The sequence below is a fragment of the Pinus tabuliformis genome, chromosome 2_1 (assembly GCF_031772625.1).
Source record: "Pinus tabuliformis cultivar Carrire ecotype Pingquan chromosome 2_1, CPIR1, whole genome shotgun sequence".
NCBI lineage: Eukaryota > Viridiplantae > Streptophyta > Pinopsida > Pinales > Pinaceae > Pinus > Pinus tabuliformis.
This window is the reverse complement of record NC_142299.1, coordinates 919,517,077-919,531,535: the sequence shown is the minus strand read 5'-3', so window position 1 is coordinate 919,531,535 and position 14,459 is coordinate 919,517,077. Positions and strand designations below refer to the sequence as shown.

General features: G+C 36.8%; 1 pseudogene; it reads left to right on the top strand.

Annotated features, from left to right (window-relative positions):
- Positions 1 to 376: 376 nt before the first annotated feature.
- Positions 377 to 1,754, top strand: LOC149203655 (naringenin,2-oxoglutarate 3-dioxygenase pseudogene; annotated as a pseudogene).
- Positions 1,755 to 14,459: the final 12,705 nt, after the last annotated feature.

Genomic DNA, 14,459 nt, shown 5'->3' with positions numbered 1-14,459 from the left:
TTTTGTTTATACAAAGTTATGGAGGAGTCAACTGTCGGTCAACACCTACCTCATTTGGGCTCAACACATGCATTACTTGCCTACTGCCTCAACACCTACATCTATCGTGGTTTGAATTGCTGCCTCATTTGCGCTCAACACCTGCATCACTTGTCTACTGCCTCAACACCTACACCTGCCATGGTTTTCAGCTTCTCTTCCTTATTTTCAAATCTATCTCCTCTGCTGCTGCATCAAACTCTTTTAAGGGCATCTAAGGCAGCCCTCCTGTGTGCCTATAAATCTAAAATAGCTCACCATTCTTTCGATCACCTTGTGCCCCTAAGTAGAGTAAGCTATCTTTCTTGTTGTGTGACTAGTAATCTGATACTAAACAATGGCGCCCACAATGGTGGCTAGGGATCGACAAAATTTCCTTGTAATCCCTGCAGTCCATCTTCATCAGACAAGGATGAGTGCCCTAAGGTGCCCTACAACCACTTCAACAAAGACATTCCTGTTATTTCTCTCATAGGCATCGCTGGGGAGGAGAGGGGCCGTGTGAGGGAGGAGGTGACCAAGGCATGTTTTGAATGGGGAATATTCCAGGTGGTTGATCATGGTGTTCCCAAGGAGCTTGTAGAGTCTGTGACTCAGCTCTCCAGGGCTTTCTTTGCCCTCCCAATAGAGGAGAAGCTCAAATATGACATGAGAGGTGGAAAGCATGGAGGATTTGTGGTGAGAAGCCATCTGCAGGGCGAAGCCATTCTCGATTGGAGAGAAATTTTCACTTACTTCTCTTATCCCCTTCACCAGTGTGACTACACCAGGTGGCCTGTCAAGCTCGATGGCTGGAGGTACCCCCTTCCATCCCATGCATCCCCCATATAAATTGATTTCAACTTGGTTTCATATGAATTGAACACTAAATTGTTGTGTATTTGCAGGGAGGTTGTGGAGAAATACAACTAATCCATGATGGGTTTGGCATGCAAACTGTTGGGGATAATATTAGAGGCATTGTAATTGGAAACTGAAGCAGTGACCAACGCTTGTGTGGAGATGGACCAGAAAGTTGTGATAAACTTCTATCCCAAATGCCCACAACCAGACATGACATTGGGATTGAAGAGGCACACTGATCTAGGCACCATCACTCTTCTCCTTCAAGACCAAGTTGGAGGCCTCCAGGCTACCAAGGATGATGGCCAAAACTGGATCACAGTTGAGCCCGTTCAAGGAGTGTTTGTTGTCAATTTAGGTGATCATATGCATCTAAGTCACATCGAATCACTCATCAGTTATATCTGTCTAGTTTCAGTTTTTTTTGGTATTTTCATTTCAATTGGTTATTTTGAACATTTATATGTTAGGAAGATAGTTTCTTTAAATACTCAATCTACAATCGACACAAACTCAACCTACGAGTTGTTTTAGATTTATAGGCGCACAGCAGGTCGGCCTTAGATGCCCATAATAGTTTTCACTTGTCTTCCTTGTAGATCCATGGATATATGGGTAGAAGATGCATGTAAATGATTGTAGTGTCAAAACAGATGGATTGCATCCTCGTTAGTATGGGATATGGTTGTGGAGCTACCATAAGTGATGTCATGAATTTGAATGGTCGATCAAGGGGGGGTTAATAATAATAGTTTCGAACTCCAGTGATGCCTGTGGATACGTTGATATTGTTCCTGAATGCAGTCATGTTAATGTTGAAGGGGCCTCCACTACTGGACACCATCATTTTCACAAAGTTTCTCACCATCTGAAACTACCCGAACATAAATAATGGTGCCGCTACTAATGTTGTAAAAAACCACATGGTAATTTGACTATCTCATTCGAATCGTTGATGAACATACGAATGGTCAGAAAAGAAATAAGGGCTCAAACACCACCAAGAAAATGATATTGCTTTTCAAGCAATTGATGGAGAAATTTATGGAGTGGTAGGAAAGCATGCAACAAAAGTTGTTGGAACATATAAACATGTGCAAGACATAATGGTCGAAGAGGAGGCTCGAAAAGGCAAAGAAATGGCGCTGCTAGTCATAATTACTAATGACTAAAATCATAGATGTGGACCTCAAAGTGACAAGCCTCTATTAATGATGGAAAAGATATACATAGATGGAGAAATCTGGGTAGATGGCAAAGACCGACACAATTGGAGAAGATAGATAGCTGGTGTGAGACTTGAGTATGATCAAATCTCATGGAGCTCAACCACACAAGTAGAGTGTTCCAGGTTGTGAAAATAATTCATGGTAGCATGTAGGTGCTAGTGTTTGATCACTAGAAGCTTGCGTCAAGAATGCATCGATGCAAACAACCGCAAACTTGTGGTTGGCAATTGAGAAACTAAATCTTAATATGTAATGAAAAGCTTGAAGGGAAAGGAGAAAAAGGACTAGTGAGATGAAAATTAAGAGAAATGAGAGGTGCTTGTGAATTAGAGAGTCTCTGCATCTAACCATAGTTGCAGATATCGAGAATAAGAAAAAAATAGGTGTTTGGGAATTGACGTTGATAACAAGAAAACAACAAGAAATTGTAAACTATTAGGCTTGGTGTTCAAAAAATATTCAGCTTACATGTTTGAGATGAAAAAAGTACTTTCAAATCATTTTGTGACTAGATAGTGGAAATTTGGTTTCAGAGGACTCCGAACCAAAGGCAAAATAGCGGAAGCAAGAGAAAAAATAAGGTGGTAGTGAAAAAATTCATGATTTTGTACTCCTCTTCAAGACAAATGGATTGCATCAATGTCAGTGCATTGAAAAACGTTTGTACACAGAAGTTACACTATTTTGAGAATTATGTTTTTAAAATGATAAATTAAATTTTACTTTAACCTCGTTATTAGCATGTGAATGGATCTTTACTTAATTAAATTAGTGGATGGGTATCTTAATTTCTATTACTGCACCTTGGGGGAATTCTGTAGAAGCCAATTAACAACCTAGACTTAGCATAGAAAAGACAAACAAAAAGAGTGAATTGAAAGCTTGCAAATTTAGAAAACTAACTTTCCTTACAAACAAAAAACAATTAGAAAGGTAGTTGGATGTAAGAATTGGGCTAATTTATTGGGAGGAGTTTGAACACCTACCTGTAACAAACTAGTCTATTTCCTCCCTTCAAAGCTAGTGCAAATGTGTAGCGTACACTTGAGACCCCACAAATGGTAACCAGTCGACTGATTGTTGGTTGAAAGGCTACATGGTCATTCCAGTAGGCCAACGATTCAACAGATCTTCTTAATAGAACTTCTCTTTTTTATATTTATTTATAACCAAGTAAGATTATAACTGAATGGAATTCATGTATTCGTGTATATGTGAAGCCCACTTAAGACAACGTTTCTTTAATTTTGAGTTGAGAACTGGAAAAGAAAAAGAAAACAAAAAATAAATGGATTCTCGATTACCTTTGTGGATTCGACTTGAGAGGATTAGCCTCGTCCTCCCTTAACCTGAGTTTTGGCAAGATTCAAAACTGCAATTGAGGAGGTGTTCAATATCTTCTTTCCAACAACACTTAGTGCATGTGCCCAACCAGGTAGTCCATCGATCTAATTTAAGTCAACCTGATAAAGCAAGAGTGTTGATCAAGTTGAAGAGTTAAGGGTTGAAGCCTAGCAGAGTATCTTTTATCGAGTATTGCTCTTAACTCACAAGGATGGAGATGAGGAGTGGTGGCTTATATTAATATACCAGTTGGAGAAACCATGTATGTGTATTCTAGTTCAGAGGTACTTGTGTGCTTTATGCTTCCTCATGGTTGTTGTCTCCATTATTTCTTCTTAATTTCAAGTTTACAAAACCAACAATTTCATCAAATCTAGAATTACTTCCTCATGGTTGTTGTTTCCGTTATTTCTTCTTAATTTCAAGTTTACAAAACCAACAATTTCATTAAATCCAAAATTGTAATTCTGGAAAAAATTTCCTTCTTGGATTCAGGTGATGAGGCAAACTGGAAATGTTGAAAATGTAGAATATCTAGTGTTCTTTTTAAATTGACTCTACCATCCGGCTATTCCTTCTACCATCCAGCTATTCTAAATTGACAGTTGATCATCTTATAATTTTTTGTGTGTTTACCATTACAGCTTTTTTTGTTTGTATCCATAATGCTTTTGTTGGATCTTAGCCCTTCGCGAAAGAATCTTATCTTATGCTCAGATGCAAGTTGGTGCCAACATATATTACTTCTTGAGGCATCTTCGTTGTTTATTTTTATCCATAATGCTTTTGTTGGATCTCAACACTTCGCGAAAGAATATTATCTTATGCTCAGATGCAAGTTAGTGCCAATATATTTTACTCCTTGAGGCATCTTCAGTGTTAAGTAAGTTTTTATGGTTTCAACTATGGCCAAACTGACTTCCATTCTTACTTTTGCTTCTAGGGCATTGTAAAAAACTTTCTTACTTTTGCTTTTAGGGCATTGTAAAAAAATTGTGCCTAAATATGAGAAACTCACGACAAGTTTCAAGAAGGTCAGTTTTGATGATTTTAGCTATGGCCAAACTGACTTCCATTCTTAATTTTGCTTCTAGGGCATTGTAGAAAACTTTCTTACTTTTGCTTCTAGGGCATTGTAAAAAGCTTGCACTTGAATATGAGAAACTCAAGGCAAGTTTCAATAAGGTCAAATCTGTGTTGATAGCAAAAGTAAATATCTTTTATAGAGATATTTGGAATCATTGTATGTAACATTAAATATTAAAATGTTTTGTTGTTTAAGGTTTCCAAGATAGATTCTTGAACATATTGCATGGTGCTAGTCATACACAACATTCATTTCAAACATGAGCATTCGTTTCAAACATGATTTGAAATTAGTCATACACAACATTCGTTTCAAACATGAGCATTCATTTCAAACATGATTTGAAATTAGTCATACACAAAATTTGTTTCAAACATGATTTGAAATTTGTTTAGTGGCTATTTTTTCCTTGACCAATCCATATTATGGTTTATTGTGATCTCTACTTTTCAAATGTGCATATGCCTTTTAATCTTGATCTGCAAATAAACTTTGACTAATTATCGATTAAAGCGAAAGTTTCAAGTCTTGAAAATTAGTGAGTGCTTTACCATGCATACTGATTGGGAATACTGACATGATATTTGGCCAATAATTCCATTATTCATTCAAAACCTAATGACAAACACATTAGTAGTTGCTCGTGCTTGACAAGCTCTTGATATTTTCTCCTTACGGGGTACTTTTCGAGACTGATTTTTTCCTAAGATTAGTGAGTGTTTTACCATGCATACTAATTGGGAATACCGACATGATCTTTTTCCAATAATTCCATTATTCATTCAAAACCTAATGACAAACGCATTAGTAGTTGCTCATGCTTGATAAATTCTTGATATTTTCTCCTTATGGGGTACTTTGCCAGACTGATTTTTTCCTAACAGGTTGCATTTTCTAAAGACATTTATGGCCGCTTCAAGGCCCTTGGTTGGAATATAGTCTTTCTGCTTTCAATGAAACTGTGAGACTTACATTTATTAACTTAATATTACAAACCACACTTATTTTTTGTTTTTTAATATTATATAAGAATAAATAAAAACGCTTATTATTAACACACTAAAAGTTGGGAGCGAAGGTTTGGAGATGATAAATGTTCATGTCATGTATAGCAGCTAGCCCCGGAAGGGACTACCGCTATGAAAATTGCTCCCTTGTTATGTTACGAAGTATTGCTTTCTTTGAAAAGCCACTCAAATTACCAAAACTGTGAACAAACCGAATCAAATTTCGTCGAACTATTCATTGTTCAAATTGAATGGACGAATTTCAGAGCTTTTTGCAGATAATTTGGCGACTGTGATGGAATCCATTAAGCTACCTAGGCCACGATATGAGATATCGACATAGGAATAGGAATGGAAAGCAATGGATTGGTAAGGTTACATTAGTGCAAGGTTGGAAACAAGGGGTTACTTATAAACATTGTGTGTTTTGGTAACTAGCAAAGGATTTGTTGATAATGCCCAACAATTATTAATGGCTAGTTTATCAAATGAAATTAAGTTATCAAATTAAGCTTAACCTTTGAACCTCCCATTAGGATGCATGAATACGAATATTAGTGAAAATAATTTACTATCATATGAACATGATTGGTCTTAAGAATTTGAAATTGGGCATTATCTGAAAATAAGGTTTTATATTAATAAAAATATCTAAATATATGCATAAAAATAATCAACTATGTTGAAAATCTAACCATTTCTGATAACGTCGAATTGGGTGTTCTAAAAACAAATTATACACGATAGTGCGTTGAGATGACGGAATAAGTTAAGCTTGTTGTCAAAGATGTTATAGATTTTGTAGTTCAAATTAGTGTAATGGAAGAGACAATTAAAAGATGTTGGAACATGAAAAAAAATTCGTAATTTTTGGAATTATTTTGGTGGGCTAACCATTACCCTACAAATATGGTACTAATCAATAAGTTTATCGATGTAAATGTTAGGAAAAATACGGTAAGGGGGAGGGGACAGTGACAGGGACTCGAGAGGGGTGAATAAGTATTTTTAATTCACTCTAAACTTTCAATTACATATTCAAAATTTTGTACGCTATTGTTCTTCATGCAACCTGTGTGTGTGTATGACTTCAAATAATGAAAACAACATATATCCAGTTTAATTTGTCATATTTTTCATGAGTGAGCTAACATAACAATTGCATTGTTAATTCATTAACCATCTAGTATGCAGTAAAGAATAGATAAATAACAACACATAAGAAACACACATAGAAGACCAGGACTTAGGTGGAAACCCAATGTGGGAGAAAACCACTACTGGCATAATTTCTATCTCCATTTTATTATAAATAAAAACTTCATTACATCTTGTATTGGTGCAGACTCTTACTAGCATGTAGGCATCCACCTGCCAAACGCTATCACCTCCACTCATTCGCTAGCACCCACAAGAAGGGAGATACAACCCCCAAATCTCATTAATCGATGCCTATCAAAATGGAGCACCTACCCCTTGAAAAAATTTATCACCTACCATTGAAAGGAATTTGAACTGATTTGGAATATTAGATTCTTGTGCTAAGATCCTCCTTAGATTAAAAACAAAATGCTTTCATTTTGCTTAAGGATTCATGAATTTTTTGTAAGTGAAATGATGAGTTTTTATGTTAATTTTATGAGCAATTTAACATAAATAAGAGACTAAACAACAACATAAAATCTACAAAACAACATCAAAAACACATTACAACAGGAACATGATAAACGAGTTCACCCCTATTGTGCTACATCTCCTTGGTCCAGCTTCCAATGACTTGGGCCTCTCTTTTATGCTCAAAAATGTAAAAAGATGTGTTTAAAATGCTCAAATGCTTCTAAAACCTACTCCAATGTGTCCATAATACTAAAAAATGATACCCTGGCCTTTTTTTGCTCCTCATTTGGTCAAAAACTACCTTAGTTATGACTTATGTCAATATTTCCATAATTTCCTCCTCCAAATCTGGCTAACTGCTAGTTAAATTTATTATCTAGAGTTAATTCTAGTAGTTCCGATGAAATTGGTGGTCTCGCAAACTTCCCCGCCTATCTCGCGGTTAGGGCCGAGTGGTCGTGCGGTGGTTAGGTCCGGCAGTTAAGGCGACGATTCCGACAACTCCATCACAAATCGCAATCGGCGGAGAACCAACGGTCTTATGGTCTATGAACGCAGCGGGGTGATGTGCGATGACGACACGATGGGAACTATTAACTGGAACCCATGATCTTATCGGATCCAGGATCCATCACAATTCACAATTGACGGAGTCAAGGGAGTAACATATATACATGACTATGCACTTTTGCGATGTTCGATTGTGATTATCACATCGCAAGTCAGGAACAGTGGGGGCCCATTCATCGCATCATACCCTAACTCATTCTGGGGCCGATTATTTAACGTTGACCAGGTTGTGATATGTTAGTTAAGAACCAATCGGTGGGAGTGGCAATAAAGCTTGGTGTTGTTATGAGTGAGGTGGTGGGTTCGACCTCAGCCTCCCCACATAAAATTTTATTCGACCTTTGAGAGGGCATGTGGCGGCCTCCGTGTTTGCCATGTGTCACCTTATCATTAGTCAAATTATATAGCCTTCAACCAATAACATCCTACCAACTCATGCCTGTACGAACGTGCCACATGCAACTCCACCATGCGCTAATGAGATTATGATGCCACCTCAGTTGTATAGTCAGTGCCAATTGGGCAGCCTAGTCAGCAGTATGGATTGTTGACTTGGCTGTCCCCTTTTTTTCCCAAAAATTACCTGTTTTCCAAAGTGCATAGAATGTGTTTCTGAAGCCACACGGTGTCCGTTTCATGCAAAATGAGTTGCGTCTGATTAAAGATGACAAGAACTACATGGTCATTTAGGTTCCACACCATTATGACAACTTTGATTTTTGAACATAATTTTGAGCACCTGGTCACTCCTCCCCACTGGTAGCCTTTTGGACCCCAAAAGATCACTTTCAGTTGTCCAGCAGGTGAGGGTACAATTCCCTCACCTTTCCAATCTCGGTCAATTTATCATTGACTTGGAACTTGTGATCTACACGATGCTTGTCATGCCTTGCTTTGTACTTTCCTTTACCCTTTTCAAGTTGAACTTACACTGTTTGATGTATCATTTGGAGTTGTTCAATGAACTCTTTGGCTTTTCCCATGTTACTATCAGTAGAAAGGTCCTTCTTACGAATATGATACAACACATTATGATGCAAATTGTAAACAAATTCCTTTACTTGATCCTTTGACTTAAGTTTGAATAGACATTTTGAAAGTATGTATTTTTTTTAACATAAATTTCATGTAAAACAACATGATGCTTGAGGAAAGTAGTTATAAAAACTATAGGCCTAGAAAGTACATCAAAAAACTTGTCTCTTATACCTTTCTTATACCTTTTGACCGAGTGGAATAGTAGAAGAATACCCATCCAATGGAAGTCCCTTTGTCACTGCAACTTAAACACTTCGCCATTGAAAATTTCTGAATGAAAATAAATGGGCTTACCACATAGCATAAACACCGTGCCCATGGCATAGTCGTAGACATCAATCTGAAACACAAATGAGTTTTTCAAGTTTAGAAGAGCAAGTATAAATGCTGAACTGATATTTTGTTTTAAAGCATCAAATGCCTCTTATTGTTTTCCTCCCCACTGGAAGACCTTTTGCACAACTGCCAAAGAATTCAAATGAGCTACAATAGAAGAAAAATTATCAGAATCTTTCCTCCAACATTGGGATTCTCCCAAAAAACCTCTTATCCAAATGACTATCTTGAGCTTGTCTGCATAAATTACGGGCATAGAAAAGGCATCTATGACTTCACGCGGATTTATAATTATTTCACCCATGTCGAAGGGAATGGAGTAAATACCACCGCATACTATTAAGGCCAAGCAGACTATTGGAATAGAGCCCATAGTGACAGATCTGCAGCTTCCACAGATCCCACTCACTGGAATTATAGTATTGCACTTGGAAGACCCAATTTCATGGCTCAAGTACATCAAAGAATTTTTATCCAACATATACTTTGACATCTTCAGAAACATATGTTCTTGACATATGACATCAAGTATTTTTTTTCTCACACATGACATGTTCATAATGAAATTTTCTAAAAATGAGAATGTCATCCAAGTAGACCATCATGTCTAGAAATGGCTTCAATACATCTTGCTTCATATGCAGAAAAGTAGTAGGAGCATGGAAAAGACAAAAAATTATAACAAACCATTCAAACAAACCTTTCTTAGTTTTGAATTTCGTCTTCCATATGTCTCCTTAAACAACTCTACTTTGATGAAAACCACTTCTTGAATCCCATTCAATGAAATGCATACCATTCTTCTTGGGCGTCGAAACAAGGGGTGCACCATATGGTAAAGGAGATGTTCAGATGATCCTTTTGTTCAACAATCCTTGAATTTTCTTTGTTATTTCTATGCTTTCCCTTCTTGACATTCGATGCATGTCAATGTTAAGAAGAAGACACTTTTGCTACAATGGTATTTCATGTTGGATTCTCCTCTTGGAAGGAAATCCTTTTGCTTTCTGAAACACCTCATCATCATGGTTAGCAACATCAACCAAATCAGTTTTCGAATTAGAATTACAACCATCAAATGCTTCAAAATCAACATCATTCTTGGCTTTGATCATGAGAAGCACTAAATTCATGCTCGAATTCACTAGTCTTTTCCTTTGCCCTGCATTAATAAGAAAAAGATTTATTTTCTTGTTGTGAGCTCTCATAATATATTCTACTCCATTTTTTAATAAATGATATTTGTTTTCATGTTTATGGAAGATATAGTTTTTTTCATAAAGGTATGAACTGCCCAAAACTATGCCACAAATATCTAATGGCATAATGTCAAGCTCCACTTCATCTATGAAATTTGCAATAATGGAAAATTTCAGTTTACACTTTCTCGTAATCTGTAATTGTGCATTGTCACACCCCAATCCAAGTGGATACTATTTATGATGTGGAATGGTTTCCAAGTTTAAACTTTTGACAATGATTTCAGAGAAGATTGGCTTGATAGCCGCTATCAAAAATCGTATCAATATTGTTATGTTTTGAGATCACCCTTATGTGAAAAAAAATCTATTCTCCTCTTTTCATTTGGAGTTTCATTTTTCAAGTCTAAAGAACTAGTGCTGGCAATGGATTATTTTCCTTTTAATCTCATGGCTGTGATTTTAGTTTCATCACCCGAATCGGATCCCAAATCCTCTTGAATGACGGAAACTGTCTTTTCTTTTCCTTTGTTGTTGAACTTCTTTGGTTTCGTTTCTAGATGAAGCTTCCAACAATGAGCTTCATCATGAACCTCTCTGGAACAATGTTTACATGTAACCTTCTCTCCTTTTTTCATAAACACATTTTTCTTTCCCTTGAGACGCTTTTCTTTCTCTTTACCCTTAAATGACTTTTTGCTACCTTCTTCTGGAGTGTTTTTTTGTCTTGCCTCAAGATGAGTGGCTTGTACGCACACATCATCTATATTATTGGGATTAAACATTAAGATAGCATGCCTAAGGTAATTGTGTAAATCCCTTATGTACTTCAGCAATGTGTCCTGTGATTGCAAAACTACACCTAACATCAAAGACATTTTTCTGAATTCTTGGGTGTAATCTTGCATATTTTGACCTTTAAGATGCCTAAAGTTTTTCCAATTCATGATGGATTTTTGCATATAAGGTAGAGGGTAGAATTGTCTTTTGATTGAAACAGCAAAATCATTCGAAGAAATTGAGATCTTATCATGTTTTCTAATCTCCTCTTGGGTCTTTGATTCCCACCATACCAACGCTGCACCCTCCATTTGCAAGGAAGCTAACTGAATCTTTATGTCATCCTCTTGAAGGTTTTGAATCCTACAATAGACCTCCAATTCACGAATCCAATTATCAAGCTTATGTGCATTCACTTCACCATAATACATGGGCAGCTCAAATATAACATCAAGTTTTAAAAAAGGTGATTTACGAGTTCCTTTTGAAGTATGCAGATGAGTATGAGTATGGGTTGTGTTAGTGGAAGAGGGTGAAGATGCTTGTGAAGAAGAAGATGAAGAAGATCATGGAGAGGGTGGAGGTTTGTCTCCATTTCCATTACCTCCTCCTGAAGAACCTTCTCTTTTGGGAGGTTTGGAAATTTCTCCTTGCAACCTAGTATTCCTCTCTTCATAGAGGACCTTCACCATCTATGTCATATCAAAGAAAGCCTTTATGAAGGTATTCTCATCTTCTGTCATGTTTGTAGGTTCTCTTTCATGAGACATGATCTCTGGAGTCTCAACTGCAACTCAAGGCTGAACTAGTGTTGGAGATTTTGGCAACCTTGCTCTACTTCCCCTTGACCCAACTTCAGGGCTTCCAACTGGTTTCCCTTCTCCTCTTTTGAGTTTTAACCTTGTGAGCATGAAATAAATTTGAAAATAGTTAAGTCCTTCTTTCACAAAGAAAACCTATAGCTCTGATACCTAAAATGAACTAATTTAGAATATCAGATTGCTATGCTAAGATCCTTTTCAGATTAGAAACAAAATGCTTTCATTGTGCTTAAGGATTCATGAATTTTTCAAAAGTGAAATGATGAGTTTTTATGTTAATTTTATGAGCAATTTAACATAAATAAGAGACTGAACAGTAGCATAAACATCTATAGAACAACATCAAAAACACATTACAACAGGAACATGATAAAGGAGTTCACCCCTCCTGGGATATGTCTCCTTGGTCCAGCTTCCAATTGCTTGGGCCTCTCTATTATGCTCAAAAATGTAAAAAGATGTGTTTATAATGCTCAAATGCTTCTGAAACCTTCTCCAACGAGTCCATAATACCAAAAAATGATACGTTGACCACTTTTTTCTTCTCATTTGGTCAAAAATTGCCTTAGTTATGACTTATGCCATTCTTTCCACAAATTCTTCCTCCAAATCTAGCTAACTTCCAGTTAAATTCATTATCTGGAGTTAATTCTAACGGTTCTGCCGAAATTGATGGCCTTGCCAACTTCCTCACCTATCTTGCAATTATGGACGAGTGTTCACACAGTGGTTAGGTATGGAGGTTAAGGCAACGATTCTGACAGCTCCATCACAAATTGCAATCGGCAGAGAACGGGCGGTCTTATGGTTTGTGAATGCGGTGGGGCAATGTACGATTATGATATGGCAGACCTAAAGAAATTATTAATTGGAACCCATAATATTATCGCATTTGGTATCCATCACAATTCACAATCGGTGGAGTTATGGGGGTAACATATATACGAGACTCTGCACTTCTGTGATGTGCAATTGCGATTATCGGATCGCAACCCGGGTATGTTGGGGGTCGATTCATCGCATTGCACCCTAGCTTTTCCTGGGGCCGATTCTTTAATGTCAACATGCCTGCGATATATTAGTTAAGAACTAACCTGCAGGCATGGAGGTAAAGCTTGGTGTTGTTGTGGGTGAGGTCGCGGGTTCAACCTCAGCCTCCCCACATAAAATTTTATTTGACCTTTGAGAGGGCATGTGGTGGCCTCCAGTTTTACAACGTGTCACCCTCTCATTGACCCACCTATATAGCCTTCAAACAATAACATCCTGCCAACTCATTCATGTACGAATGTGCCACATGGCACTCGACCATTCGCTGATGAGATTACGATGCCACTTCAGTGACATAGTCAGTGCCAACTAGACAGCCTAGTCAGTAGTATAGATTGCTGACTCAGCTATCACATTTTTTTCCAAAAATTTACATGTTTTCTAAAGTGAACAGAACGTGTTTCTGAAGCCATACAGTGTTTCTTTCACCCCAAATGAGTTGTGTCAGATTTAAGATGATGAGCACTACATGGTCATTTATGTTCCACACCATTCTGATGACTTTTTTTAGCATAATTTTGATCACCTAATCGGAAACTATGACTCTCCTACTGAAGGCTCCAACTCTTAGCACCCTTCATGTACCACATTTCATAATATTACAAATTGGATCTACCTGTATCAAACAAACATCAAAATTTGTAGGTCACCTTTCATCATATTTTCAAACTAGACTCGCACCCATCACTATGCTCAATACCAAATTGAATACTAATCAATGAACCAACTGAATCACTATAACATCATCTCACTGAATACTGCATCAACCACTGCAACTAGATCAGATAAATCCAAAGCCAAACCATAGTAGATATAAATCATCCAGATCAACACATCATTAAAAGACAATAGCAAATATAACAGAACTCATCGATAGTCATCATCAAGAAGCACTACAATCCCTCATCAGATATAACTAAAAATATATATGTGAATTTTATTAAGAAAACATGCGTATATACATGTTTATCATGTACAACACCTATGTACAGGTCTCAACATACTCAAGGACATATCTCATAATATATACGTGACTCAACAAAAACAAATCCGTGTATGTACGTGACTATTCATAAGAAAACCACCGTACATATCTTAAATTACTTAAGCATACCTTCGCTACAAACACAACTCACATTCCACAACCTTCACTGTCAAAACTATAGACTTCTGAAAATCCATTTAGATCACATCATTACTATAATAACAGATCCATCATTATTAACTACTTAAACATTTGCAACAAGTAAATCAATCAACCAAATATTTCAACATATCTTCATATCTTTTAGATCTGAGTCTTCTTCTTTCTCCCTTGTGCATTATTGTTCCATATCAAATCACACATGAATAGCCCATTACTTGCACACTCAACATCTTGATCTCCATATATTTATATAGCTTTTTCCTTAGATAATACCTTAAGTAAATCCTTTGGTAATGTTGTTAGTATATTGTTGGAGGGATCAAATAAACATTGCCACAACAATTACTATGGG